This window comes from Centruroides sculpturatus, unplaced genomic scaffold, assembly GCF_000671375.1.
Source record: "Centruroides sculpturatus isolate CEXI.00-Female unplaced genomic scaffold, Cexi_2.0 scaffold1917, whole genome shotgun sequence".
NCBI classification, from domain to species: Eukaryota; Metazoa; Arthropoda; class Arachnida; order Scorpiones; family Buthidae; genus Centruroides; species Centruroides sculpturatus.
The window spans coordinates 75,410-92,120 of NW_019387169.1; positions in this window are offsets into that span (position 1 = coordinate 75,410).

Genomic DNA, 16,711 nt, shown 5'->3' on the forward strand with positions numbered 1-16,711 from the left:
CAGCACTAGCACTTTTGTGTGGTGTATTCCTGAGGACTGTGTCGTGCTGAACGAAAGTTTTTGATACTAGATTAACTTCTAAAGTATAATTTTTTTTTGTTTTTATATTTTTCAATATATTTATTTTGTTTGTAAAAAATAAAGAAATAATTTTTAACGATACAATAGCCACGATTATTATTTTAAAAAGTTTACATTAGGCTTAACATCGACGAAAATTCAACGCGAAGCGACACGCAACGGAGAAAAATTTCAACATGGATATTTTTTGTACACAATCGGTTATCCGAAAAATAAGTTATCCGAACAATCTCAGTCCCCAATTGATTCGAATAAACGACGCTCTACTGTAATTAGTCACCTACAGGAGCTACCAGTGACGAGAAGCTCCACCAAAGGGCTTGTGGAAAAGTGATCCAAGAAGAATCGCCAACGCTCTGACTTATTTTCCTTATCTCCTTTCTTCTATTTTTAAAATTATTTGGTGTTAAATTTATACATATTGTGAGCAGTACAGAAGTAAAAATCACCGACATAGCAATGGTAAGCCACACTGTTGTTTCGAAAGGTGATAAAAATGCAAAATAATTTTGTTTAGTTTTTGCATTATATTTTGGCATTAATATAGTCAAACCTAAATCGTAGTAAGGAGCTGTAAAGGTGATAACTTGTTGCCTTTTCCAAGATATCGTCAAGGGAGCTAGTGCCAAATCTATTTTCTAAACATAAGAAATATTTTATAAATCTTAATTCGTGAATAAACTACGACAGGAGTATTAATTAATAGAGAACAATTTTTTATCTGTACCTTATCCATTAATTGTCTCACTAATCCATTCCATTCTTTTGTTTCGGGATTTTCAATTCCATATTCCTTCGTTTCGTGAAATTTAAAGTTAAAGTTAAGCATTTCTTGTAATTTTAAAAGAAGATCTATAAGAAGTCCTTCGTATTTAGAAGTTATATGATCGCCTGTTCTATAATAAGGATTTTTCATTATAAAGGGCTCAGCCTAAAAAGATATTTTGTTTTTAAATGAACTAATAATAATCTGTTACTTATTATATGTATCTGTTAGGCTCAACGACTAAAAACGCTCATTGAATGGAAAAATCGGCCAAAAGCTTCTCACGTACTGTACAGCCACAACGCGAATTTCGTGTCGTGCCAATTCGAAAAATGCGTTTTTAGCAATGTGAAAATGCACAACGCATTGTGAACGATTATTAATGCAGCCATGACGCAATATGATAAAAAATAAATAACAAAGTTTTGCACAGATATCTTTCATAAATAATTTATGTACAATTTTCATTAAAGGTCTAATTCCGAACAAATCTTATTATTAGAAAAATGGTCATCAGTGAAAGTTACTCTCATAAAACGTTATGAGAGTCATCAGATGAGCCCGGCGTTGCTCGGGCGAAAAGTAACGCTAGAGAAGATTAATATTATTAAATTATAGCCGATCTTACCCGTTTTCATCGGGTGCAAGAATTAGGTTCACTCTCTTCCGAGACTAATTAGAGAATTTTTAGATGGGTCAAAAAATACGTTCGATTTCGCGCAAACAACTGCATCTAAAATAGTACAGTAGTAGAAATCGAGTTCTTCAGGGTTGTCGTTAATGCTCTCCCTCTCTCCCGTGGGGACGAGTTTCGAAAACTCCCTTGGTGTACATTCTTGTGACGAACAGTAACCTGTGTACCAAATTTCAACTTTCAACTCCTAACCGTTTGGGCTATACGCTCATTATTATTATTATTATTAGCGAGGTTGCGACCGATGTTCACGTTTTAGAGATGAAAACGTCGGCCGCACCTCGCTATTATTATCAACCCATCTCGATTATATTATAAGATGTAACTGTTCATTTTCTTTTAAAATTCACAGTCAAGAAGACAACTTGCTGTTAATTGTTTTGTTTATGAATCCTCAATACCTATGTACGATACCTTTAAATCCTGGATGCATAAAAACAGTTTTATAGATTGAAGTTAAATCAGAAATTTATTTTTAAGTCGCTTTGTTAATTGATTGGAAATTTGTTTTTAATAATGACAGTTTTACAAGGAGACCAACTTTAATCAAATTTTTATATCAATATTAATAAAAAGGACAACGATAAATAGAAATTTCTGTCTTATAAATTTAAGACTTAGACATAAGATTAATGAGTTGATTCTAAATAATGAAGAAATTTGTTACTTATTTTAGCATAGATATTTTTATTACATTGCATCGTGGCTGCATTCATAACCATCCATAACGCGATGTGGCATTTTCACATTGCAGATCTCATTTTGATTGATTATTAAAATAATATCAACACAAGTTTCCCTTTCTTGTGTTACAGAATATGCATAGGGATTGTGCGCATTTTTGAAAGGGCCACAATACGAAATACACGTTGTGGCTGAATCTGAATAATCGGAACGCGTTGTCAGTTTTTTCGCTCAATAAGCATTTTTGGTCTTTTACCTTAACAAATATATTATAACACGACAATATATGATGTTGATGGTAATTAGATGAATCTTACTATACTTATTCCAATATTTAGAGTTTTTCCGTGAAGGCTGTGATGAGAGTCATCAGGAGGTTTCACAGTTTGCCCAGGAAATAAGATTTCTGAATTAATTGTCAAGTTTTTCTCGTTTCCTAACCATTTTCCTACCTAAATATTTCAGCGAAATTATTAGTTACATCTTAACATCGTCGTTTTAAGAAACTTTAAAAATTATAAATTGCTCACTTTAGCAAAACCTTTCACTTGAAGATTTTTGATATCAAAACTGGTCAGATGATGGTAACCATATTTCGTGAACATTACAGTTCCTAAACTTCCATTAACGTTATTCAAATTGAGGATACTTTCCAACAAATTTCTACCCCATTTCCACTCATTGACAGAATCTATGCAACTTCCTTTTTGAAAAGTAGGAAGTTCGAAAGATACTTTCTCTTCGTAAAGAATTCTGTGAAGTCCGTTGGCAATTGCTAACACTGCATCATACACACGAGTGAAAGCTTGCTGCAAAATCATTTTCATTAATTCATAAATATAAAGACGTAAATAGTAAAATAATTTCAACGGTTAATTTACCTGATTCTCTAATTGATTTCCCAAATTTTTGTTTTTTAATTGATTTACTAATTTAAAATATAAAATAGTGTCGGGAACCACAAATGCAGTTCCTATTAATCCGACTAAAGAAGATGGCACATATCCGTCATCGTCTGATAAGTATTTGAAACTCTGTCAAAAAATATTAACTATTATTTAGTAGAGTTATTTTATTAAACTGTAATTGAGGCGGAGCGTTAGCGATGCATCTTCTACGAGGCTTATATAATTGTGTTCGTTATCAAAATCGGTTCGATCGATTTTGTTTAAACTTTGCCATTTTCTATTAATTGAGACGAGGAATCCAAAAATGTAACGAGAATTCATTTAAATATAAAAAATAGTGGTTCTTGACTTCGTTTTCGACATATAGTGGAGTCAAAGTGACAATGCCCGTGCTTTCTCATGTGACTGAGCGCGACTAATGGTATGTAGGCATATGGGTCAAAAATAAAAACGATACTGCGTGTGCCTAACGGAAAATAGGCGTGAAAAACGAACAAAACTATTGATGGGGATTGCTTTCTTTTAGATCGCCTCTCAGTATCGGCAAGTGCAAGAATCGTCTTTCTGTACCCGTCCAGTGCAAGGATGGTGACTCCGTAATTATGCAGGAACAAAGAACGCATCTCTTCTGCCTAACAAGTGCAGGGATCGCTTTTTTCTTTCCGGCTCCGCCTCAATTCGATCGCGATACGATCAAGTTGCGCGATGTCCTAGTAGAATAATATGAAATACAGTAGACCCCCCCTATAACGCTTAGATACGTTCCACGTTAATCAAATTTTACGTTGTAGGAATGATTAAATACATGAGCCAATCGCAGCCCGATAGGTGGGAAGTTTACGGACTAAGGCTGTTTGAAAGGTTTTCTTCTATAAAATTAACCGATTCTAGACTAATTCCACTCAACATTTCCAAAACACGTATAATTTTTTGGGAATAATCCGTATAAACTATGCTATAAACAAAAAATTGTATGATTACTTACCGAGTGTGCACCGTTCGACTACGCCTTTGCTAAAGCTTGTTTTCGTCGCGGAACAGCGCACGATACGGCTGCCGCGATTTCTGATAACGAATTTTTCGCAGAAAAATAACTTGACCTTTGGAGACATCATTAATATAAATAATTTTTATGGCCGTTGAATAAGAAATGTTTCTTTCACAAGAAATGTATAAAATTAGTGCTGTATTAGACTTGCGGTACCTAATTTACATACTGTACAGGCGATAATAAACTCAACCTACTAGCCTAAAATCTCCGTAGCGTGGCGCCACGCTAAACGGCGGAAATTATATATTTAATTATAATAAAGTTACAATAAGTTAATATATAATTATATATACAGTACCTAATTTATATATAATTAATGTATAATTATATGTACAGTACCTAATTTATATATAATACTGTACAGACAATAGCAAACTCAATTTAGCCGCCTAAACTCTCCGTAGCGTGGCGCAAGGCGGAGGAAAGTAGTTCGACTGCTCATCCACTATTGGTCCAGATTCTATCAATCTTGTCGCGAAACGAGTCGGCGACGACGTTTTAGGAGCTCCTTTATACGAATGTTGCTACAATTTTTTCGCTACGTTATAGGAATTTCCGTTATAGGAACGCACGTTATAGGGGGTCAACTGTAATAAGTAACTTAAAAGTAATTCGACGTTGTTATTTACAAAATTAAAAAATTTAGACTTACGTATGATGTAATGCTATCCATAACGAGCCAGGTCCATCCAGAACGAAACATGTTCATGCGATCAGCTTGGTTTATAACAGTTTTACTTATCGTTTTTGAACAATAAAGAATTATTATTCTTACGTCCTTTTCCTTCTCAGAATAAAAGTGTTATCAGAATTCACTTGTAGTAAGTTTTGATAAATTTTTAACTAAATAACTTCTATTTGGTTAATTAATTCTGTGTTTTTCACTTTTTTCTAATAATGACACCCTAACTTACTAATTTATCTCTTGAGATACTCACACTTACTTATACAAGAACAGTCTTTACTCTTTTTCTACTTTTAGTAATGTAGTGAAACTTCGGGTTTCGAACGCCTCGCTTTTTCGAACAATTTGGTTTACCAACAAAATTTTGAACGCCATATTTGACCCGGTTGCCGAACGATAATTAGGTTACATAACAAGCTACTTGTTCGGTAACCGATTGTGAACTCCTACATTTCGAATGTTAAAGAAAATGGACGGTCCGATCAATCAACGACGGGGCTACCGATTCAGAAGTTAATAGCGCCTAGATCGAGGCCAACGAGAAAGACAAAAAAGGCTCTATCTCCATAGCGAGCAGTGCCAATCATGGCAACAGGATTTGTGACAGTTTCGTTACGGTTGGCGGTGAGAAAATATTTTGCTAATATACTGTGGGTTGTCTGTGGTATAAAATGGAATGCGGTAAATGTAATTTGAAATATAATCATAAGGAAAGCTTAAATAGACATATTAAAGCGAAGCATTTAAAGGACTATAACAAGAATGATAAAGACATTAAATTATTTACATGTAGATTGTGTTCACGTAAATATCATACAAAAGAAGAACTATTCTCACACTTCAGAGAGATACATGATATTACTATATAATTAGCCCCATAATAATTATTATGGGGCTAATTATAATTAGATATTTACTTCATTTGGTGATTTTAAGGAATGGAAAAAGAAAAATGAAGTGGTAAATACCGTTAAGTACAATTTTATGTTTGGTAGAGAAACGAACATTACGCCTAATAGTTTTATATATTATAACTGTCATAGATCTGGTGACTTCATAAGTAAGGAGAAATGTATTCGTCGTTTAGAAATACAACAAAGCAAAAAGATTGATGGCTGGGAGTAAGGAGGGTTTAGTCTTGAACACTATCTTTTATCTAACTATCCTAAGTCTCTTTTCCAAAATAATGTTTTCCAGACAATATTATGGTTGCGTATGTCATGTGAGTAATGAATTTGTAATGCAAACAATAATGATTTTCAAACTATATACTTATGCATATTACAGAATGATCAATTACTACTAATAACAACACTTCTCTCAGTGGGAGAATATCAAATTTTAAGTGCCCCCCTTTATTTTATATTATTCATAATTTCAACTTATAATCTTAAGGTATTAATTTTTTTATAGAATACAGTAGAGCGTAGATTATCCAAAAGTCAATTAACCGAAAAGTCAATTATCCGAAAGAATTCCAGTCGGCAAATTTAAATTTTTGCCAGTGCTGTAGCGCTGCAATCTTTGGCTATGTCTTGGGCTACTCAAATATTTTACGTTTTTGATACTAAATTAACTTCTAAACTATATTTTTGTATTGTTTTTATATTTTTCAATATATTTATTTTGTTCGTACAAAATAAAAAAGTAATTTTTAACGATACAATAGTCTTCGTTAGGCTTAACATCGACGAAAATTCAACGTAAAGCGACACGCAACGGAGAAAAATTTCAGCATGGAATAAATTAATATATTTTTCGTACATAATCGGTTATCCGAAATATTGTTTTTTTTTTCCGAACAACCCCAGTCCCCAATTGATTCGGATAATCGACGCTCTACTGTAATTCATTTTTAAGCAAATGTGTATTCATAACTTTAATTTATTTTCATTGTTAACTAATAATTTTTATATTTTTGTTAACAATTATAAACTAAGTGAAAGTAAGCTTTCAAACGATCTGTTAGTGTTAAATTCAAAAAATGTTTTCGATAATTTAATAATTCTTATTGAAAGTGTTGTTAGTAATGTTGATGACAATTAATCTAAAATCCATCATATATTCAAATTAATACAATCAATTTCATTTGATAACACAGATTTCAGAATATAATTTATTTATTAACAGTTAGAATTAGCCAAAATAAAATGTAATAATGAAAGATCTTATGGAAAGATACTTATGTTTGCTGCTAAAAGTTACATTGATTCATCTTCTGGATATAACGCTTTGTGTCAAAGTAAATGTTTATATTTTCCTCACCAAATAGACAATTGATATGCATGTTTAGTGTTACAGATAATAATATTCAAAGCAGCTTAGAATATTTATAAAACATATATAGAATAGTATGTTGTTTTTATAGGCATAAAAAAAATACAAATTGATTAGTGTAGCAGTGGCGTACCGTAGTGGGGGTGGCAGGGGCGGCCCGCCCGGGCGGCACTTTTTAGGGGGTGGCAAAATTACCTATTAGGGGGCGGCAAAATCCGGGAGTCTGGTGAACTAGTAATTTTTAATCCGAGGAAAACTTGCGTATCCTGTTGACCTTTTTTTTTTTTTTTTTTTTTTTTTTTTTTTTTTTTTTTTTTTTTTTTTTTTTTTTTTTTTTTTTTTTTTTTTTTTTTTTTTTTTTTTTTTTTTTTTTTTTTTTTTTTTTTTTTTTTTTTTTTTTTTTTTTTTTTTTTTTTTTTTTTTTTTTTTTTTTTTTTTTTTTTTTTTTTTTTTTTTTTTTTTTTTTTTTTTTTTTTTTTTTTTTTTTTTTTTTTTTTTTTTTTTTTTTTTTTTTTTTTTTTTTTTTTTTTTTTTTTTTTTTTTTTTTTTTTTTTTTTTTTTTTTTTTTTTTTTTTTTTTTTTTTTTTTTTTTTTTTTTTTTTTTTTTTTTTTTTTTTTTTTTTTTTTTTTTTTTTTTTTTTTTTTTTTTTTTTTTTTTTTTTTTTTTTTTTTTTTTTTTTTTTTTTTTTTTTTTTTTTTTTTTTTTTTTTTTTTTTTTTTTTTTTTTTTTTTTTTTTTTTTTTTTTTTTTTTTTTTTTTTTTTTTTTTTTTTTTTTTTTTTTTTTTTTTTTTTTTTTTTTTTTTTTTTTTTTTTTTTTTTTTTTTTTTTTTTTTTTTTTTTTTTTTTTTTTTTTTTTTTTTTTTTTTTTTTTTTTTTTTTTTTTTTTTTTTTTTTTTTTTTTTTTTTTTTTTTTTTTTTTTTTTTTTTTTTTTTTTTTTTTTTTTTTTTTTTTTTTTTTTTTTTTTTTTTTTTTTTTTTTTTTTTTTTTTTTTTTTTTTTTTTTTTTTTTTTTTTTTTTTTTTTTTTTTTTTTTTTTTTTTTTTTTTTTTTTTTTTTTTTTTTTTTTTTTTTTTTTTTTTTTTTTTTTTTTTTTTTTTTTTTTTTTTTTTTTTTTTTTTTTTTTTTTTTTTTTTTTTTTTTTTTTTTTTTTTTTTTTTTTTTTTTTTTTTTTTTTTTTTTTTTTTTTTTTTTTTTTTTTTTTTTTTTTTTTTTTTTTTTTTTTTTTTTTTTTTTTTTTTTTTTTTTTTTTTTTTTTTTTTTTTTTTTTTTTTTTTTTTTTTTTTTTTTTTTTTTTTTTTTTTTTTTTTTTTTTTTTTTTTTTTTTTTTTTTTTTTTTTTTTTTTTTTTTTTTTTTTTTTTTTTTTTTTTTTTTTTTTTTTTTTTTTTTTTTTTTTTTTTTTTTTTTTTTTTTTTTTTTTTTTTTTTTTTTTTTTTTTTTTTTTTTTTTTTTTTTTTTTTTTTTTTTTTTTTTTTTTTTTTTTTTTTTTTTTTTTTTTTTTTTTTTTTTTTTTTTTTTTTTTTTTTTTTTTTTTTTTTTTTTTTTTTTTTTTTTTTTTTTTTTTTTTTTTTTTTTTTTTTTTTTTTTTTTTTTTTTTTTTTTTTTTTTTTTTTTTTTTTTTTTTTTTTTTTTTTTTTTTTTTTTTTTTTTTTTTTTTTTTTTTTTTTTTTTTTTTTTTTTTTTTTTTTTTTTTTTTTTTTTTTTTTTTTTTTTTTTTTTTTTTTTTTTTTTTTTTTTTTTTTTTTTTTTTTTTTTTTTTTTTTTTTTTTTTTTTTTTTTTTTTTTTTTTTTTTTTTTTTTTTTTTTTTTTTTTTTTTTTTTTTTTTTTTTTTTTTTTTTTTTTTTTTTTTTTTTTTTTTTTTTTTTTTTTTTTTTTTTTTTTTTTTTTTTTTTTTTTTTTTTTTTTTTTTTTTTTTTTTTTTTTTTTTTTTTTTTTTTTTTTTTTTTTTTTTTTTTTTTTTTTTTTTTTTTTTTTTTTTTTTTTTTTTTTTTTTTTTTTTTTTTTTTTTTTTTTTTTTTTTTTTTTTTTTTTTTTTTTTTTTTTTTTTTTTTTTTTTTTTTTTTTTTTTTTTTTTTTTTTTTTTTTTTTTTTTTTTTTTTTTTTTTTTTTTTTTTTTTTTTTTTTTTTTTTTTTTTTTTTTTTTTTTTTTTTTTTTTTTTTTTTTTTTTTTTTTTTTTTTTTTTTTTTTTTTTTTTTTTTTTTTTTTTTTTTTTTTTTTTTTTTTTTTTTTTTTTTTTTTTTTTTTTTTTTTTTTTTTTTTTTTTTTTTTTTTTTTTTTTTTTTTTTTTTTTTTTTTTTTTTTTTTTTTTTTTTTTTTTTTTTTTTTTTTTTTTTTTTTTTTTTTTTTTTTTTTTTTTTTTTTTTTTTTTTTTTTTTTTTTTTTTTTTTTTTTTTTTTTTTTTTTTTTTTTTTTTTTTTTTTTTTTTTTTTTTTTTTTTTTTTTTTTTTTTTTTTTTTTTTTTTTTTTTTTTTTTTTTTTTTTTTTTTTTTTTTTTTTTTTTTTTTTTTTTTTTTTTTTTTTTTTTTTTTTTTTTTTTTTTTTTTTTTTTTTTTTTTTTTTTTTTTTTTTTTTTTTTTTTTTTTTTTTTTTTTTTTTTTTTTTTTTTTTTTTTTTTTTTTTTTTTTTTTTTTTTTTTTTTTTTTTTTTTTTTTTTTTTTTTTTTTTTTTTTTTTTTTTTTTTTTTTTTTTTTTTTTTTTTTTTTTTTTTTTTTTTTTTTTTTTTTTTTTTTTTTTTTTTTTTTTTTTTTTTTTTTTTTTTTTTTTTTTTTTTTTTTTTTTTTTTTTTTTTTTTTTTTTTTTTTTTTTTTTTTTTTTTTTTTTTTTTTTTTTTTTTTTTTTTTTTTTTTTTTTTTTTTTTTTTTTTTTTTTTTTTTTTTTTTTTTTTTTTTTTTTTTTTTTTTTTTTTTTTTTTTTTTTTTTTTTTTTTTTTTTTTTTTTTTTTTTTTTTTTTTTTTTTTTTTTTTTTTTTTTTTTTTTTTTTTTTTTTTTTTTTTTTTTTTTTTTTTTTTTTTTTTTTTTTTTTTTTTTTTTTTTTTTTTTTTTTTTTTTTTTTTTTTTTTTTTTTTTTTTTTTTTTTTTTTTTTTTTTTTTTTTTTTTTTTTTTTTTTTTTTTTTTTTTTTTTTTTTTTTTTTTTTTTTTTTTTTTTTTTTTTTTTTTTTTTTTTTTTTTTTTTTTTTTTTTTTTTTTTTTTTTTTTTTTTTTTTTTTTTTTTTTTTTTTTTTTTTTTTTTTTTTTTTTTTTTTTTTTTTTTTTTTTTTTTTTTTTTTTTTTTTTTTTTTTTTTTTTTTTTTTTTTTTTTTTTTTTTTTTTTTTTTTTTTTTTTTTTTTTTTTTTTTTTTTTTTTTTTTTTTTTTTTTTTTTTTTTTTTTTTTTTTTTTTTTTTTTTTTTTTTTTTTTTTTTTTTTTTTTTTTTTTTTTTTTTTTTTTTTTTTTTTTTTTTTTTTTTTTTTTTTTTTTTTTTTTTTTTTTTTTTTTTTTTTTTTTTTTTTTTTTTTTTTTTTTTTTTTTTTTTTTTTTTTTTTTTTTTTTTTTTTTTTTTTTTTTTTTTTTTTTTTTTTTTTTTTTTTTTTTTTTTTTTTTTTTTTTTTTTTTTTTTTTTTTTTTTTTTTTTTTTTTTTTTTTTTTTTTTTTTTTTTTTTTTTTTTTTTTTTTTTTTTTTTTTTTTTTTTTTTTTTTTTTTTTTTTTTTTTTTTTTTTTTTTTTTTTTTTTTTTTTTTTTTTTTTTTTTTTTTTTTTTTTTTTTTTTTTTTTTTTTTTTTTTTTTTTTTTTTTTTTTTTTTTTTTTTTTTTTTTTTTTTTTTTTTTTTTTTTTTTTTTTTTTTTTTTTTTTTTTTTTTTTTTTTTTTTTTTTTTTTTTTTTTTTTTTTTTTTTTTTTTTTTTTTTTTTTTTTTTTTTTTTTTTTTTTTTTTTTTTTTTTTTTTTTTTTTTTTTTTTTTTTTTTTTTTTTTTTTTTTTTTTTTTTTTTTTTTTTTTTTTTTTTTTTTTTTTTTTTTTTTTTTTTTTTTTTTTTTTTTTTTTTTTTTTTTTTTTTTTTTTTTTTTTTTTTTTTTTTTTTTTTTTTTTTTTTTTTTTTTTTTTTTTTTTTTTTTTTTTTTTTTTTTTTTTTTTTTTTTTTTTTTTTTTTTTTTTTTTTTTTTTTTTTTTTTTTTTTTTTTTTTTTTTTTTTTTTTTTTTTTTTTTTTTTTTTTTTTTTTTTTTTTTTTTTTTTTTTTTTTTTTTTTTTTTTTTTTTTTTTTTTTTTTTTTTTTTTTTTTTTTTTTTTTTTTTTTTTTTTTTTTTTTTTTTTTTTTTTTTTTTTTTTTTTTTTTTTTTTTTTTTTTTTTTTTTTTTTTTTTTTTTTTTTTTTTTTTTTTTTTTTTTTTTTTTTTTTTTTTTTTTTTTTTTTTTTTTTTTTTTTTTTTTTTTTTTTTTTTTTTTTTTTTTTTTTTTTTTTTTTTTTTTTTTTTTTTTTTTTTTTTTTTTTTTTTTTTTTTTTTTTTTTTTTTTTTTTTTTTTTTTTTTTTTTTTTTTTTTTTTTTTTTTTTTTTTTTTTTTTTTTTTTTTTTTTTTTTTTTTTTTTTTTTTTTTTTTTTTTTTTTTTTTTTTTTTTTTTTTTTTTTTTTTTTTTTTTTTTTTTTTTTTTTTTTTTTTTTTTTTTTTTTTTTTTTTTTTTTTTTTTTTTTTTTTTTTTTTTTTTTTTTTTTTTTTTTTTTTTTTTTTTTTTTTTTTTTTTTTTTTTTTTTTTTTTTTTTTTTTTTTTTTTTTTTTTTTTTTTTTTTTTTTTTTTTTTTTTTTTTTTTTTTTTTTTTTTTTTTTTTTTTTTTTTTTTTTTTTTTTTTTTTTTTTTTTTTTTTTTTTTTTTTTTTTTTTTTTTTTTTTTTTTTTTTTTTTTTTTTTTTTTTTTTTTTTTTTTTTTTTTTTTTTTTTTTTTTTTTTTTTTTTTTTTTTTTTTTTTTTTTTTTTTTTTTTTTTTTTTTTTTTTTTTTTTTTTTTTTTTTTTTTTTTTTTTTTTTTTTTTTTTTTTTTTTTTTTTTTTTTTTTTTTTTTTTTTTTTTTTTTTTTTTTTTTTTTTTTTTTTTTTTTTTTTTTTTTTTTTTTTTTTTTTTTTTTTTTTTTTTTTTTTTTTTTTTTTTTTTTTTTTTTTTTTTTTTTTTTTTTTTTTTTTTTTTTTTTTTTTTTTTTTTTTTTTTTTTTTTTTTTTTTTTTTTTTTTTTTTTTTTTTTTTTTTTTTTTTTTTTTTTTTTTTTTTTTTTTTTTTTTTTTTTTTTTTTTTTTTTTTTTTTTTTTTTTTTTTTTTTTTTTTTTTTTTTTTTTTTTTTTTTTTTTTTTTTTTTTTTTTTTTTTTTTTTTTTTTTTTTTTTTTTTTTTTTTTTTTTTTTTTTTTTTTTTTTTTTTTTTTTTTTTTTTTTTTTTTTTTTTTTTTTTTTTTTTTTTTTTTTTTTTTTTTTTTTTTTTTTTTTTTTTTTTTTTTTTTTTTTTTTTTTTTTTTTTTTTTTTTTTTTTTTTTTTTTTTTTTTTTTTTTTTTTTTTTTTTTTTTTTTTTTTTTTTTTTTTTTTTTTTTTTTTTTTTTTTTTTTTTTTTTTTTTTTTTTTTTTTTTTTTTTTTTTTTTTTTTTTTTTTTTTTTTTTTTTTTTTTTTTTTTTTTTTTTTTTTTTTTTTTTTTTTTTTTTTTTTTTTTTTTTTTTTTTTTTTTTTTTTTTTTTTTTTTTTTTTTTTTTTTTTTTTTTTTTTTTTTTTTTTTTTTTTTTTTTTTTTTTTTTTTTTTTTTTTTTTTTTTTTTTTTTTTTTTTTTTTTTTTTTTTTTTTTTTTTTTTTTTTTTTTTTTTTTTTTTTTTTTTTTTTTTTTTTTTTTTTTTTTTTTTTTTTTTTTTTTTTTTTTTTTTTTTTTTTTTTTTTTTTTTTTTTTTTTTTTTTTTTTTTTTTTTTTTTTTTTTTTTTTTTTTTTTTTTTTTTTTTTTTTTTTTTTTTTTTTTTTTTTTTTTTTTTTTTTTTTTTTTTTTTTTTTTTTTTTTTTTTTTTTTTTTTTTTTTTTTTTTTTTTTTTTTTTTTTTTTTTTTTTTTTTTTTTTTTTTTTTTTTTTTTTTTTTTTTTTTTTTTTTTTTTTTTTTTTTTTTTTTTTTTTTTTTTTTTTTTTTTTTTTTTTTTTTTTTTTTTTTTTTTTTTTTTTTTTTTTTTTTTTTTTTTTTTTTTTTTTTTTTTTTTTTTTTTTTTTTTTTTTTTTTTTTTTTTTTTTTTTTTTTTTTTTTTTTTTTTTTTTTTTTTTTTTTTTTTTTTTTTTTTTTTTTTTTTTTTTTTTTTTTTTTTTTTTTTTTTTTTTTTTTTTTTTTTTTTTTTTTTTTTTTTTTTTTTTTTTTTTTTTTTTTTTTTTTTTTTTTTTTTTTTTTTTTTTTTTTTTTTTTTTTTTTTTTTTTTTTTTTTTTTTTTTTTTTTTTTTTTTTTTTTTTTTTTTTTTTTTTTTTTTTTTTTTTTTTTTTTTTTTTTTTTTTTTTTTTTTTTTTTTTTTTTTTTTTTTTTTTTTTTTTTTTTTTTTTTTTTTTTTTTTTTTTTTTTTTTTTTTTTTTTTTTTTTTTTTTTTTTTTTTTTTTTTTTTTTTTTTTTTTTTTTTTTTTTTTTTTTTTTTTTTTTTTTTTTTTTTTTTTTTTTTTTTTTTTTTTTTTTTTTTTTTTTTTTTTTTTTTTTTTTTTTTTTTTTTTTTTTTTTTTTTTTTTTTTTTTTTTTTTTTTTTTTTTTTTTTTTTTTTTTTTTTTTTTTTTTTTTTTTTTTTTTTTTTTTTTTTTTTTTTTTTTTTTTTTTTTTTTTTTTTTTTTTTTTTTTTTTTTTTTTTTTTTTTTTTTTTTTTTTTTTTTTTTTTTTTTTTTTTTTTTTTTTTTTTTTTTTTTTTTTTTTTTTTTTTTTTTTTTTTTTTTTTTTTTTTTTTTTTTTTTTTTTTTTTTTTTTTTTTTTTTTTTTTTTTTTTTTTTTTTTTTTTTTTTTTTTTTTTTTTTTTTTTTTTTTTTTTTTTTTTTTTTTTTTTTTTTTTTTTTTTTTTTTTTTTTTTTTTTTTTTTTTTTTTTTTTTTTTTTTTTTTTTTTTTTTTTTTTTTTTTTTTTTTTTTTTTTTTTTTTTTTTTTTTTTTTTTTTTTTTTTTTTTTTTTTTTTTTTTTTTTTTTTTTTTTTTTTTTTTTTTTTTTTTTTTTTTTTTTTTTTTTTTTTTTTTTTTTTTTTTTTTTTTTTTTTTTTTTTTTTTTTTTTTTTTTTTTTTTTTTTTTTTTTTTTTTTTTTTTTTTTTTTTTTTTTTTTTTTTTTTTTTTTTTTTTTTTTTTTTTTTTTTTTTTTTTTTTTTTTTTTTTTTTTTTTTTTTTTTTTTTTTTTTTTTTTTTTTTTTTTTTTTTTTTTTTTTTTTTTTTTTTTTTTTTTTTTTTTTTTTTTTTTTTTTTTTTTTTTTTTTTTTTTTTTTTTTTTTTTTTTTTTTTTTTTTTTTTTTTTTTTTTTTTTTTTTTTTTTTTTTTTTTTTTTTTTTTTTTTTTTTTTTTTTTTTTTTTTTTTTTTTTTTTTTTTTTTTTTTTTTTTTTTTTTTTTTTTTTTTTTTTTTTTTTTTTTTTTTTTTTTTTTTTTTTTTTTTTTTTTTTTTTTTTTTTTTTTTTTTTTTTTTTTTTTTTTTTTTTTTTTTTTTTTTTTTTTTTTTTTTTTTTTTTTTTTTTTTTTTTTTTTTTTTTTTTTTTTTTTTTTTTTTTTTTTTTTTTTTTTTTTTTTTTTTTTTTTTTTTTTTTTTTTTTTTTTTTTTTTTTTTTTTTTTTTTTTTTTTTTTTTTTTTTTTTTTTTTTTTTTTTTTTTTTTTTTTTTTTTTTTTTTTTTTTTTTTTTTTTTTTTTTTTTTTTTTTTTTTTTTTTTTTTTTTTTTTTTTTTTTTTTTTTTTTTTTTTTTTTTTTTTTTTTTTTTTTTTTTTTTTTTTTTTTTTTTTTTTTTTTTTTTTTTTTTTTTTTTTTTTTTTTTTTTTTTTTTTTTTTTTTTTTTTTTTTTTTTTTTTTTTTTTTTTTTTTTTTTTTTTTTTTTTTTTTTTTTTTTTTTTTTTTTTTTTTTTTTTTTTTTTTTTTTTTTTTTTTTTTTTTTTTTTTTTTTTTTTTTTTTTTTTTTTTTTTTTTTTTTTTTTTTTTTTTTTTTTTTTTTTTTTTTTTTTTTTTTTTTTTTTTTTTTTTTTTTTTTTTTTTTTTTTTTTTTTTTTTTTTTTTTTTTTTTTTTTTTTTTTTTTTTTTTTTTTTTTTTTTTTTTTTTTTTTTTTTTTTTTTTTTTTTTTTTTTTTTTTTTTTTTTTTTTTTTTTTTTTTTTTTTTTTTTTTTTTTTTTTTTTTTTTTTTTTTTTTTTTTTTTTTTTTTTTTTTTTTTTTTTTTTTTTTTTTTTTTTTTTTTTTTTTTTTTTTTTTTTTTTTTTTTTTTTTTTTTTTTTTTTTTTTTTTTTTTTTTTTTTTTTTTTTTTTTTTTTTTTTTTTTTTTTTTTTTTTTTTTTTTTTTTTTTTTTTTTTTTTTTTTTTTTTTTNTTCCGCGATGAAAACCAGCTTTAAGCAACGGCGTAGTCGAACGGTGTAAGTAATCCTACAATTTTTTGTTTATAGCATAGTTTATACAGATTATTCCCAAAAAATTATACGTATTTTGGAAATGTTGAGTGGAATTAGTCTAGAATCGGTTAATTTTATAGAAGAAAACCTTTCGAACAGCCTTAGTCCGTAAAGTTCCCACCTATCGGGCTGCGATTGGCTCATTCCTACAACGTAATTTTCGGTTAGCGTGGAACGTATCTAAGCGTTATAGGGGGGTCTACTGTAGTATATTAGTATATCGCTATTAACCAACTTCGCGTTGAATTTTCAACGATGTTAAGCCTAATAAATTTTTTTTAAAAATGATAATTGTCGCTATTGTATCGTTAAAAATTAGAAAATTAAGTCTCGTTTAAATATTGGCCTCTCTTTCATGGTCGAGTTAGTGTTGCCAACTAAAACACGCAAAAATTTAACAAAAATAATATTAAAGTAGCCAAGACATACCCAAATATTGTAGCGCCACATCACTAGCGGACATTTGAAATTTGCCGACTAGAACGGTCGGTTAACCGATGTGACGGTTAAGCGGGGGTCGGATAAATCGATGCTCTANAAATATTGTAGCGCCACATCACTAGCGGACATTTGAAATTTGCCGACTAGAACGGTCGGTTAACCGATGTGACGGTTAAGCGGGGGTCGGATAAATCGATGCTCTACTGTACTAAAATTTCTTTTTTTTATTAGCCAGAGCGTAGTTGTATATCTAAATAAGATTCTTCTGAATAATTGTTTTTCACTTTTTTCGAGGAGATCATCATTAAGTAACCAGAATATAAATGCATTTTCTCAATGAATTCAGTATTGAATATTTAAAACTTAAAATATATTTATTTAGAAGAATTACAACTCGTATAAAAAATAATAGTATGTATATTGTTCAATAAATGAAAATAAAGAATTTATCTTTACCACATGATTACTTTCTCTCTTTGTGTATACCGTATTAATACGTTTTACACTGCATTAATATTGTTAAGTCTATGACAATTATCTATAATCTT